The sequence below is a fragment of the Choloepus didactylus genome, chromosome 8, assembly GCF_015220235.1.
Source record: "Choloepus didactylus isolate mChoDid1 chromosome 8, mChoDid1.pri, whole genome shotgun sequence".
NCBI classification, from domain to species: Eukaryota; Metazoa; Chordata; class Mammalia; order Pilosa; family Megalonychidae; genus Choloepus; species Choloepus didactylus.
Window position 1 is genome coordinate 25,215,061 of NC_051314.1, and position 14,154 is coordinate 25,229,214.

At 40.0% G+C, this 14,154-nt stretch overlaps 1 protein-coding gene and 2 pseudogenes across 5 annotated transcripts in view; all 3 read left to right on the forward strand.

The window, feature by feature from the left end:
- The window catches only part of GLT8D2 (glycosyltransferase 8 domain containing 2), a 61,522-nt gene that overhangs the window by 18,825 nt on the left and 28,543 nt on the right, over positions 1–14,154 (forward strand). Inside the window, exon 1 of one of the 5 annotated variants that reach the window (XM_037846042.1) lies at positions 5,194–5,307. The exons of the other annotated variants lie outside the window; for them this stretch is intronic. The gene's annotated coding sequence lies outside the window, so the exon portion shown is untranslated. Of the gene's footprint in view, positions 1–5,193; positions 5,308–14,154 lie in introns of those variants that run through there. 5 annotated transcript variants of the gene reach the window in all.
- LOC119541787 lies at positions 5,373–6,511 on the forward strand (annotated as a pseudogene).
- Positions 9,176–9,797, forward strand: LOC119542577 (annotated as a pseudogene).

The following is a 14,154-nucleotide window of genomic DNA, read 5'->3' on the forward strand; positions in this document are numbered from 1 at the left end:
AGCAGAATGCTTTTGCCTACAAGCACCAGAAGCACCAATTTACAGCATCTTAAACATGGAAGGCCTTAATTTTCTCACGTAGTAAGGTCTAGAGGTGGTGGGCAGCAGAGACATTGCTTCAGCAGTTTGGTGATGTCAGGACTGGCAATTCTGTGAGGCGCTTGACCTCTCCCTCATAGTCTCAAGGTGGTTGCCCAGCTCCAGCCATAATGGCCCCATGCAAGGCAGAACTAATGGAGAAGGGGCAGTTTCATCAAGGAAGCAAAAACTTTCTCAGATATTCCCAGCAGACTTTCTCTTATGTTTCTTTGGGCAGATCTAAAATGTGTGGCTATTTTTAGTTGCAAAGGAGGCTGGGAAAGTCAGCATTTAGATTTTCCAGTCTCTCTTGTAGAAATGGACAATGGAGAAGGGGATGAGAAGGGCTGTGGATTAGCCAGCTGAAAAGGCTGTCACACTACCAAGTGTTAAGGACTTGCTAAGAACTGGATATATAAAAATGATTAAGATGGCCCCTGGTAACCTGTATTCTAGTTTCTGACTCTATGAATTCACATATTAAAATTATTTCATATAAGTAAGATCATATAATAGGCAATATTTGTCATTTTGTCTCTGGTTTATTTCACTCATCATGATGTCTTCAAGGTTCATCCCTGTTGTAGCATGTATTCCTCTTTGCAGTTGAATAATATTCCATTGTATGTATATACACATTTTGTTTATCTGTTCTACTGTCTCTGAATCCTTGGGTTGCTTCATCTTATGACAATTGTGAATGATGCAGCTATGAACATCGATGTGCAAATAATATGAGTCCCTACTTTAATTCTTTAGGGTATATACTTAGAAGTGGAATTGCCGGGTCATATGGTATTTCTATACTTAACTTTCTGAGGAACTCCTCTTAATATTTTTAACTTCTGAATTCCATATTTACTTTATCATAGCAAATCTCTGGCTCCTTGTCAGAGAACAGCCCTAGTTCCCCAATCACTCTTTTGAAGGCAGTTTCAGATAGAATCTTAGAATGTTAGAATTGCAGGATTGTCTGGTTCCATCATAAAGGTGAGGAAACTGAGACATAGAAAGGTGAAGTGATATCCCTGGGACCAGAGGATCATCATGGCTAATGTTAATGGAACTCCTGCTGTTTGGAAAGTACTGTGATAAGAACTTTACATGCAATATCTCATTTAATCCTCACAAAATCTCATTATTAGTATGCTCATTTCCCCAAACTTTTTATTTAGAAAAATTTTGAATCTACATACAAGTTGCAAAAAGAGTATAATGAACACCTGTTTACTGATTCCACCATTTGGTTTCTCTCAATTTCTTTCCCTCTCTCTCTCTCTCTCTCTCTCTCTCTCTCTCTCTATATATATATATATATATATATATATGATCTCTATATATTATATATATAATCTCTATATATTATATATATATATATATAATCTTTCTACATGCAAACACCCACACATTTCTGAACCTTTGACCCTTCGTCTCTAAATTCATGCATGTATCTCCTAAGATCAAGTACATATTCTAATATACCCACAATACAATTATCCACTCAGTAAATTTAATATGGATACAATAACATTTCCTCAATTTTCTCCATAATAAACTTTAAAGCTGTTTTTTAAAATTTTGGTCCAAGGATACAATCAGGAATCACACATTTCATTTAGTGGTCAAGTCTCTAGAAGAGTTCCTAGCACTTTATGTTTTTCTTCATGACATTGTTTGAAGGGTCCAAGCCAGATATTTTCAGAATTTGTCTCATGCCTTATCCATGAGAGTCAGGTTAAATATCTTTGGCAGGAAAAACTTAGTGAACTTAAGGCACAGAATTTCATTATTAGTGATGCTGAGTGTGATCAACTGGTTAAAATGGGTTTCTCCATTATAATTAATAAGTAATCTATGGGGTGATACTTTTAGACTGAATTTCCTGTTCCTGAACCATCTGTTACCCAATAGTTTTAGTATTCATTGAGGAGTTTCCTTGAGATATTTATTAACATGGTGGTTGCAAAATGGTATTCCAGTCATTTTATAAATACAAAAACTAAAATTTTCCAGGGGGTGGCATCTTATAAATGGTAGAGCCAGGATTTGAACCCAGGTATGTCTGACTCCAAGGTCCATGCCCTAACCAACAATTTTAGAGAAGACTTTCCACTTGGTTCCAGTGCCCCAGATAAACTTCTGCCTCTTCTGTATTTGGAATTTCTTTTGAAACCCCAAAAATTCTGCCAACAGAGCTGAGATGAAATTGTGGAAAGGGAAAGAACAATGCCAACCAGACATGCCAAATCCTTATGGAATTTCATATTTCAAAAGAAAATAAAAGCAGGTGTGGTGTGGGAAGTACATGATTCTCAAGGAGTCCACTCCTGCCTTGTATTTTTAAAGTGGCTTAGGTGTTCCTACAAAAGTCTGCTTCAGGAATTTCCCTCCTTGGCACACCACTGCCACACCTTGCAAATATCTGTCCCATTATCAGTTTTATGAGGTCCCTTGTTTCATCTTAAAGAGATTTCAGAGTTGGTAACATGCTGGTGAAAGATGAGCCCCTTTCTTAGATGAGTCAGCACGGCTACACTATCTCTGCTTCTGGTCTGATCTCAGTAGTTCAGTAACCCAGCACTCAGGGAAGAGCAGAACAACCTTGCCTGTGAACTGTGAAACTTCATCAACACACAGTAGAATCTCTGTTACCTGGAGCCCAACACATCTGTCTCCTGATGTAGGCAACATGACCCTTCCAGAGCTCCAGAGTCTTGTGGTTAAAGATCATAGGCTTTGAATTTAGCCCTAATTTCAAATCCTCACTCTACCACTTACTAGCTTTGTGATTTTGAGCAAGGTACTGATCCTCCCTGAACCACAATTTTCTCATTTGAAAAACTGAGGGAGTAATATATCTATTTGAACGTTGTTGTAAGAATAGAGGTGAAGTACCTTAATGGTCAGCGTGGAGCATGGGTGCAAATTAAGCTTCAATAAATGGTAGCTATGATTGTTTTCTGGCCACAGAAATGTCTGCCCCTCTGGCCTCAGCAAAGATATTTGTAAGGACTCTTGTTTGCAAGGACTGAACCTCATTTCCAAGCATCTTAAGGGGAAAATGGAGGAATCTGTTGGCGTGGCTAATTGTTGTAGGTTGAATCATGTCCTCCACAAAGACATGCTCAAGTGCTAACCCCTCGTTCTGTAGTTGTGAGCTCATTTGTAAACAGGATCTTGGAAGATCCTATTAATGAAGCCAAATTTAATCAGGGGAGGCCATCATCTGGTATGACTGGAGTCCTTGTAGGCAAAGGAAATTTGGACATATAGTTACAAGCCACAAGAGGAGAAAGAGATAGATCACCAGGTGATGGAGGTGATTGATTGCCAGTGAGTCACAGCCAGAACACTACAGACTTCGGAGAAGTCAAGAAGTCAAGAATTCGAGCCTGCAGATACCTTAATGTTGGATGTCTAGCCTCCAAACTGTGAGCCAATAAGTTCCTTTTGTTTAAGCCACCCAGTTTGTGGTATTTTGTTACTGCCTTGGCAAACTGAGACCAGTAACTAAGAGGCCCAGGAAGAGGTTGGCCTCAGGGCCTTGGAGCTCAGCTTTGCCTCATTTTTTCCTATGGCTCTAGATGGCCTTCCTTCATGGAATGGGAGCAGGGACCACATTGCCAAGGACCATTCTAGACTTATATCATTCCAAAAATTTATACAAATGCATATCATCTAAAATTGTATTGATAAAAAAGGAACCTAAAAAAGTGTCTGAAACCACATCTCTGAAGTATCCTAAGGAATGTGCTACTTTGATCTAATTCTTCCCAACATGCAAGAGGGGAAGAGAAGAATGACCACTGCAAACGGTTCAGAGGTCCTGGACAGACAGTCTATATCCTGGGAAAATAGAAGGGATATTGTAGCTGGTTGTTTACAGTGAATTAAATACTTGAATCAAATCTGTTGAAGAGTTTCCCTAGATCACTGCCAACAAAATGCTTTGGTTCATGAAGAAACCCTGGGGATTTTAGTAGCTTGCCCTTTCATTATTTCCTCCTGCAGGCTCTCTCTGTCATGTTGCTAGCTTTTAAAGGTTATTATTCCCTGTTTGCTGTCTGCAGCTTCAAGTCAAATGTCAAGTTCAGAAGTTCCTTTGAAAGACCATAATTAAGAAGGATCAACTTAATTTAAAAATAAACTTTGAGGTTTCAAGACAAATTGCTCTTTATAGCAAATTATTATTATTATTTTTTTTAAGATAAAGGAAGCCCATCAGTTTCTAGCTGCTGGGGTGATTGGCAAAATGTTGCAAAGAAGTGCATGTACATATAAATATGACAAAATTTAATTTCAGATTTTCAGACTAGAATTAATTTTATCATCTAAAAGTTTTATCTATGGTTATATTCCATTTTCTCACCAAATTTGCCCTGCTTTCCTTTAGATTTTATCAGACTAAAGAATTGTAATAAGCATATAGATACATTGTGCACTGGAAAAACCAGAAAGCAGAATTTGTTAGCTTTCCTGGGTTTCAGAGCACAAATAAAATACCCCAGAATATAGCACAGCGATGGGATTTGAATTTGGGGAAATGTTTGGTTGAAACTTTTTCATGATGTATCATCCCTTTTCTTGCCTCCTTGAGCCTGGTACTAGTTTGAGAACATTGTTGAATCTTATTTGATATTATACCTCACTTTTTAGCCACTAATGGCTATCCAAATCTGTAATCCTTCTTGTAGAAAGTGTAGGACAGTATCCAAAACCATTGTTGATCTCTCTCTCCATGAATTTTTTTTTTTTTTTGGAGGTCAAGCACCTTTTTAAATTAATAGGTGTAATAAATAAATAAATACATAATCAGAAGCCTGGGCTCTTCCTCCCTCTTCTGATAACCAGTGCACTTGCCACAGCCTATTTACAGCTGGGGTGCTTAGGGATGTGCCCAGTACTGCTCCCTATCCTCATCACCACCTGGCCTGGGAACCCTGCAAATGGGCCTTCTGGTTCACCTCCCTCCATAGGGACTTGCTTACACCCAAGGATGAACCAAGGATGAATCTTCATCCTCTAGATTCAAACTTCTTGACAGATTTCAAGTCTCCCTCTAGACACTGTGGAATTAGAATGAAACATTAAAGAAAAAAAGTCAATTTAATGGAAAGGACACTCTTTTCAACAGTAGTATTGGAACAATGGATTTCCATATACTAAAAAAATGAACCTCAATCTATACCTCTCTTACAGCGACTCACAGCCCCAGTGATGATGAACCAGGTAATGACCCCGATTTATTTTGTATACCTAATTATTATGCTGAAGATTTGGAAATGGTATTTATTCCTTATGGCCTTATTATGGACAGAACCAAACGGATGTGATGAAGGAGATGGGAGGCCATCACATTGCAGCCCTCTGCGTGATTAAGGGGGGCTGCAAATTCTTTACTGACCTGCTGGATTGCATCAAAGCACTGAACAGAAATAGTGATAGATCCATTCCTATGACGGTAGATTTTATTAGACTAAAGAGCTACTGTAACGACCAGTCAACAGGGGACATAAAAGTAATTGGTGGAGATGATCTCTCAACTCTAACTGGAAAGAATGTCTTGATTGTTGAAGATAAATTGAGACTGGCAAAACAATGCAAACCTTGTGTTCCAGTTTGCTAATGTGGCTGTTTTGCAAAACACCAGAAATGGATTGGCTTTCATGAAAGGGGGTTTATTTGGTTACAAAGTTACAGTCTTAAGGCCATAAAGTGTCCAAGGTAAGGTATCAACAATAGGGTGCCTTCACAGAAGGGTGGCCAATGGCATCTGGACAACCTCTGTTATCTGGGAAGGCACGTGGCTGGCATCTTCTTCCTTTGCTTCCAGGTTGTGTTTCCAAAATGGCGTTCTTCAAAATGTCAGCATCAGCTTTCAACAGCCATCTTCAAAGTGTCTATCTTGGTTGCAGCCAACGTCAGGGGTCCACAACTCAAAGCATCCCTGAGCTAAACCAGCTAGCTTCTGGGTCTGCCAGCATTTTTAAAGGACTCCGGTGATTAAATCAAGACCCACACTGTATGGGCAGGGCCATACCTCCATTGAAATAATTCAATCAGAGTTATCACCTACATTTGGGTGGGTCACATCCCCATGGAAACAACTTAATCCAAAGATTCCAACCTAATCAACACTAATGCATCTGCCCACACAGATTGCATTAAAGAACATGGCGTTTTGGGGGACATAATACATCCAAACTGGCACACCTTGCTTTCCTTGGTCAAACAGTATAGTCCAAAGATGGTCAAGGTTGCAATTTTACTGGTGAAAAGGACCCCTCGAATTGTTGGATATAGACCGGAAGTTGGATTTGAAATTCTAGACAAGTTTGTTGTAGGATATGCCCTTGACTACAATGAATACTTCAGGGATTTGAATCATGTTTGTGTCATTAGTGAAACTGGAAAAGCAAAATACAAAGCCTAAGATGAGAGTTCAAGTCAAGTGAGAGAGTTTGAAAATATCCAGAGTCCCATTGACATCACCAGTAAAATTATTAAATGTTCTAGTTCTGTCACCATCTACTTAGTAGAGCTTATGTATGCATGTAAGAATTTCATTTGTTTTGTATATTAGAAATGTCATTTGCTGCAGTGTGAGCTCTTTATTTGCACTATGAGCCTATAGACTATAGTCTATAGTTCCCCTTGGATGGATTTTTGTTTCACTTGTGAATGGAAAATCTCTTAAACCACACCACTATTGAATGAAAATATTGAACATGTATCTGTAAGAAACATTTAAAAAGAAGGTATATTAGTTTTTAATTGGTATTTAATTTTTATATATTCATAAAAGAACAGAAGTGATGAATATTGTTAACGTTACTGCTGTGTGTTTAGAAAAGTAAGAAGCAGTCAATTTTCCTATCAGTGACAGAGATTTTTATTGTGTACAGGACTGTGTATTCTGGAATTCCTTTAGAAGTGTTTCAATAGCAGTAACTGGATAGTCACACGCGTTCAGGTTATTTCTGGTGAATCTTTGTCAACAGTTCCTTTTAAATATAAATAAATTCTAAAAAACGGTACCATTTTTTAAATTCTTCACTGTCAAAAATCCTTACAATAAAAACTGTCTTCTTTAAACGAAAAAAAATAGGTAAAAGATTTCAACAGACAGTTCACCATATATGCACAGTAAATAAGTGCATAGAAAGATGCTCAGCATTAGTAGTCATTAGGGAAGTAAAGATTAAAACAATGAAATACACCTGTTACAACAGCTGAAATAAAAAGTACTGACAATATGCAGTCTTGCAATACTCCAGTCTTGTGGAGTAACTGGAACTCTCATATATTGCTGGTAGGAATGCAAAATAGTACAGCCACTCAAGAAACAGATGGGTAGTTTTGTATAAAGTTAAACCAATCTACTAAATGACCCAGCAATCCCACTTAGATATTTACCCTTGAGAAATGAAAATTTATATTCAACAAAAACCTCTAGAGAGGTGTAAGCAGCCCAAATTTCCATCAACAGAGGAATGAACAAATCCATCTAGTTGATAGACCTCTTGGAATTTGCCCTGAATTTGTCTCATGTGAAGCCTAGGACTCCACTTAGAAAGCCAACCTGGTAGAAGATGAGAATGGTTAATGATGTCACAGTTGTTGCTCTAGTTGCTCTTCTGAATGTTATGGCTTTGGCCTTTGTCCCTTTAATGAAACGTGTGTGTGTATGTGTGTGTGTGTGAAGAGAGAGAGAGAGAGAGTATAATCTCCTCTACTTATCTATTTGTACATGATTCAACATTATTAGTCAGAACACACCAGAAGGTCTGTACAAACTGTTTATAGCTAGTGTTCATTTTGATTGATGCCTGCCCCTCTCCTATGCTTGCCCGGGACCAGTTTCTATCCTGCAGTGTGTCTGTTCCTGGATGTTCTAGTTTGCTAATGCTGCCGGAATGCAAAACACCAGAAATGGATTGGCTTTTATAAAGGGGGTTTATTTGGTTACACAGTTACAGTCTTAAGGCCATAAAGTGTCCAAGGTAACACATAAACAGTCAGGTACCTTCACTGGAGGATGGCCAATGGCATCTGGAAAACCTCTGTTAGCTGGGAAGGCACATGGCTGGCATCTGCTCCAAAATTCTGGTTTCAAAATGGCTTTCTCCCAGGATGTTCCTCTCTAGGCTGCAGTTCCTCAAAAATGTCAATGGCCGTCTTCAACTGTCTCTCATCTGCAGCTACTCTCTCAGCTTCTGCGCATTCTTCAAAGTGTCCCTCTTGGCTGTAGCAAACTCACTCCTTCTGTCTGAGCTTATATACTGCTCCAGTAATCAAGGCCCACCCTAAATGGGTGGGGCCACACCTCCATGGAAATTATCTCATCAGAGTTATCACCTACAGTTGGGTGGGTCACATCTCCATGGAAACACTCAAAGGATTCCAATCTAATCGGCAATAAAACGTCTGCCCCACAAGATCGCATCAAAGAATATGGCTTTTTCTAGGGGACAGTACATTCAAACTGGCACACTGGAGTATCATGCTGTGAGCCTGGGGCTGTGCAAAGCCACAGGACAAACCCAGCAAATCTTCCTAGAGCAGCAATTTTTCTTGATGGGAAAACATTTAAAACATCACTCTTCTGTGACATCTTAACCCAAACTCAACCTAGTTCAGTCAACCTAGACCAGAGGCTCTAACTTTTAACCTGGGGTGCACAGAGCTCCTAAAGGGCCCAAGGATAAATGTCAGGCAGTTTCATGAACTCAGATGAAAAAAAAAATTGTCTCCATTTTCACTAACCTCTAATTGCCATTGAGCATTTCCTTCAATCATGAATGCAGATGACAACTGCAGTATCTATGTCACCAGCAGAAATGAGATCATTTCATATCACACTACAGATATCTCAAAATATTTCTAAACCCATCACTACTTCAAATTACAGTAGTATACCTGCTAGTAGATCTTGTTATTTAATACATTGATAAAGAAGCATATATACTGCTATATCACAAATTTGCTTTTCTCTAGTATTCCCATTACTCTCTTTTCTTTAATATCTTGTAATAGGTTTTCTTTATAATCCAATGCATTTTTCTTAAGCTTTCAAAAACATTGTGGGAAAGGGCCCATGGGCTTTTCCAGACTGCCAAGAGATTTTTGCATGCAAAAGGTGTGTCATAAAAGACCCATAACAGGTGTGCCCTGGTGTCTTTGTGCCCCTGGCCCAGTCCCCACAACCCATCAGCAATGGAGTCCACCACTGGAGGGGCTGTTCGCTCATGGTGGACCCTGAGGGCCTTCCTCCAGTGCCAGGCAGGGTCTGAAGTCCATCTGCAGGTCAGGGGGCTGAGCCGGTGGCTGCCATCGCCAAATTGCTGAGCAAGAAGGAGCAGGAGCTGCAGGAGACCTAGCAACTTGCTACACAATGAGAATGAAGTCTTCAGGAAACTTGGACAGAATGAAATCACTGTGTGTCAAAAAGAAATAACTTAATTGAAGCAGCGGATTATCTTACTTTTGGTTCCCTCAGAGGAAACAGAAGGAAGTGATTTGATTCTGGAGATGCATCTTTGCATTTGATCCTTAGACATGCATATGCCAGCACCGGATGTTCAGAAGGTGATAAGCAAGTGAAATTTTAACGAGGTGTTCAAAGAGTGCTGTAGATGGAAATAAAAGGCCCCATCCACACCAGCACCATGAGTGCAGCAATATTACCCCAACCAACTGAAGATTCAGATGGAAACTAAAGGAAGGTCAGAGAAAATAAGGACATACAATCTTCCACAAAACCAGGTCACAGACCACAGAATAAACCAAGTCCCTCAGTGATTTTGAAACTTTTATGCAAGGAGGGTATCTACCGGATGATCTTGTACCGTCAATTGAAAGATTGTGCTGATTATGAATCTTTAGTAGAAATTATTTCCCAAAAAGTTTAAGTTGATTTGTTATTAAGGCCTTTTATAGCTAAAGCCAAACAAAGACCCAGACATTTGCCATGGATTTTGAGACTCAAATAAAATTGGCTCTCCCTTCCCCTACCCACTCCTTTCCAATGAATGAACCCTCTCAAATTCCTGCAAATTCCTGGAAGCTTACATGCTCATTTCCAGAGCCCATGGAACATTCTATCCCAGTTGTATCTCTCCCCTGTCTCTCCCATTCAAAATGGAGAACATGGCCCCCTTCCCTTGATTTCCGTCAAACATATTACATGCATCTTTAGACCCAGGGGAATGGCAGTATGGAGGAGAGGTAGGGATTAGAAGATGCAGTGCATGACAGAAGATTTGTGAACTGAATTGTAGACATTCCTGTTTTTGAAAAGTCCCTGGGACCCTTCTGCTACAGGGAAAGAAGTTCTCATGGCGCGGGGCAAGATGGCAGACTGGTGAGCTGTAAGTTTTAGTTACTCCTCCAGGAAAGTAGGTAGAAAGCCAGGAACTGCGTGGACTGGACACCACAGAGCAATCTGTCTTTGGGCATACTTCATACAACACTCATGAAAATGTCGAACTGCTGAGATCAGCGAAATCTGTAAGTTTTTGCGGCCAGGGGACCCGCGCCCCTCCCTGCCAGGCTCAGTCCCGTGGGAGGAGGGGCTGTCAGCTCCGGGAAGGAGAAGGGAGAACTGCAGTGGCAGCCCTTATCGGAAACTCATTCTACTGATCCAAACTCCAGCCATAGATAGACTGAGACCCGACACCAGAGAATCTGAGAGCAGCCAGCCCAGCAGAGAGGAGACAGGCATAGAAAAAAAACAACACGGAAAACTCCAAAATAAAAGCAGAGGATTTTTGGAGTTCTGGTGAACACAGAAAGGGGAAGGGCGGAGCTCAGGCCTTGAGGCGCATATGCAAATCCTGAAGAAAAGCTGATCTCTCTTCCCTGTGGACCTTTCCTTAATGGCCCTGGTAACTTTGTCTATTAGCATTTCAATAACCCATTAGATCTCTGAGGAGGGCCTTTTTTTTTTTTTTTTTTTAATCCTTTTTTCTTTTTCTAAAACAATTACTCTAACAAGCCCAATACAGAAAGCTTCAAAGAATTGCAATTTGGGCACATCAAGTCAAGAGCAGAACTAAGAGAGCTCTGAGACAAAAGGCAATAATCCAGTTGCTGAGAAAATACACTAAACACCACAACTTCCCAAGAAAAGGGGGGTGCCCTCTCACAGCCACCATCCTGGTGGACAGGAAACACTCCTGCCCATCGCCAGCCCCATAGCCCAGAGCTGCCCCAGACAACCCAGTGTGACGGAAGTGCTTCAAATAACAAGCACACACCACAAAACTCGGCGTGGACATTAGCCTTCCCTGCAACCTCAGCTGATTGTCCCAGAGTTGGGAAGGTGGAGCAGTGTGAATTAACAAAGCCCCATTCAGCCATCATTTCAGCAGACTGGGAGCCTCCCTACACAGCCCAGCAGCCCAGAACTGCCCTGTGACATAGCACAGTCATCCCTCAACAGAGGACCCGGGGTGCACAGCCTGGAAGAGGGGCCCACTTGCAAGTCACAGGAGCCATACGCTAATACCAAGGACTTGTGGGTTAGTGGCAGAGACAAACTGTGGCAGGACTGAACTGAAGGATTAGACTATTGCAGCAGCTTTAAAACTCTAGGATCATCAGGGAGATTTGATTGTTAGGGCCACCTCCCCGACTGCCCAGAAACACGCCCCACATACAGGGCAGGCAACACCAACTACACACACAAGCTTGGTACACCAATTGGGCCCCACAAGACTCACTCCCCCACTCACCAAAAAGGCTAAGCAGGGGAGAACTGGCTTGTGGAGAACAGGTGGCTCGTGGACGCCACCTGCTGGTTAGTTAGAGAAAGTGTACTCCACGAAGCTGTAGATCTGATAAATTAGAGATAAGGACTTCAATAGGTCTACAAACCCTAAAAGAACCCTATCAAGTTCAGCAAATGCCATGAGGCCAAAAACAACAGAAAATTATAAAGCATATGAAAAAACCAGACGATATGGATAACCCAAGCCCAACCACCCAAATCAAAAGACCAGAAGAGACACAGCACCTAGAGCAGCTACTCAAAGAACTAAAGATGAACAATGAGACCATAGTACGGGATATAAAGGAAATCAAGACTCTAGAAGAGCATAAAGAAGACATTGCAAGACTAAATAAAAAAATGGATGATCTTATGGAAATTAAAGAAACTGTTGACCAAATTAAAAAGATTCTGGACACTCATAGTACAAGACTAGAGGAAGTTGAACAACGAATCAGTGACCTGGAAGATGAGAGAATGGAAAATGAAAGCATAAAAGAAAGAATGGGGAAAAAAATTGAAAAAATCGAAATGGACCTCAGGGATATGATAGATAATATGAAACGTCCAAATATAAGACTCATTGGTGTCCCAGAAGGGGAAGAAAAGGGTAAAGGTCTAGGAAGAGTATTCAAAGAAATTGTTGGGGAAAACTTCCCAAATCTTCTAAACAACATAAATACACAAATCATAAATGCTCAGCGAACTCCAAATAGAATAAATCCAAATAAACCCACTCCGAGACATATACTGATCATACTGTCAAACACAGAAGAGAAGGAGCAAGTTCTGAAAGCAGCAAGAGAAAAGCAATTCACCACATACAAAGGAAACAGCATAAGACTAAGTAGTGACTACTCAGCAGCCACCATGGAGGCAAGAAGGCAGTGGCACGATATATTTAAAATTCTGAGTGAGAAAAATTTCCAGCCAAGAATACTTTATCCAGCAAAGCTCTCCTTCAAATTTGAGGGAGAGCTTAAATTTTTCACAGACAAACAAATGCTGAGAGAATTTGCTAACAAGAGACCTGCCCTACTGGAGATACTCAAGGGAGCCCTACAGACAGAGAAACAAAGACTGGACAGAGAGACTTGGAGAAAGGTTCAGTACTGAAGAGATTCGGTATGGGTACAATAAAGGATATTAATAGAGAGAGGGAAAAATATGGCAAACATAAACCAAAGGATAAGATGGCCGATTCAAGAAATGCCTTCACGGTTATAACGTTGAATGTAAATGGATTAAACTCCCCAATTAAAAGATATAGATTCACAGAATGGATCAAAAAAAATGAATCATCAATATGTTGCATACAAGAGACTCATCTTAGACACAGGGACACAAAGAAACTGAAAGTGAAAGGATGGAAAAAAAAATTTCATGCAAGCTACAGCCAAAAGAAAGCGGGTGTAGCAATATTAATCTCAGATAAAATAGACTTCAAATGCAGGGATGTTTTGAGAGACAAAGAAGTCCACTACATACTAATAAAAGGGGCAATTCAACAAGAAGAAATAACAATCGTAAATGTCTATGCACCCAATCAAGGTGCCACAAAATACATGAGAGAAACACTGGCAAAACTAAAGGAAGCGATTGATGTTTCCACAATAATTGTGGGAGACTTCAACACATCACTCTCTCCTATAGATAGATCAACCAGACAGAAGACCAATAAGGAAATTGAAAACCCAAACAATCTGATAAATGAATTAGATTTAACAGACATATACAGGACATTACATCCCAAATCACCAGGATACACATACTTTTCTAGTGCTCACGGAACTTTCTCCAGAATAGATCATATGCTGGGACATAAAACAAGCCTCAATAAATTTAGAAAGATTGAAATTATTCAAAGCACATTCTCTGACCACAATGGAATACAATTAGAAGTCAATAACCATCAGAGACTTAGAAAATTCACAAATACCTGGAGGTTAAACAACACACTCCTAAACAATCAGTGGGTTAAAGAAGAAATAGCAAGAGAAATTGCTAAATATATAGAGACGAATGAAAATGAGAACACAACATACCAAAACCTATGGGATGCAGCAAAAGCAGTGCTAAGGGGGAAATTTATAGCACTGAATGCATATATTAAAAAGGAAGAAAGAGCCAAAATCAAAGAACTAATGGATCAACTGAAGAAGCTAGAAAATGAACAGCAAACCAATCCTAAACCAAGTAGAAGAAAAGAAATAACAAGGATTAAAGCAAAAATAAATGACATAGAGAACAAAAAAACAATACAGGATAAATATCACCAAAAGTTGGTTCTTTGAGAAGATCAACAA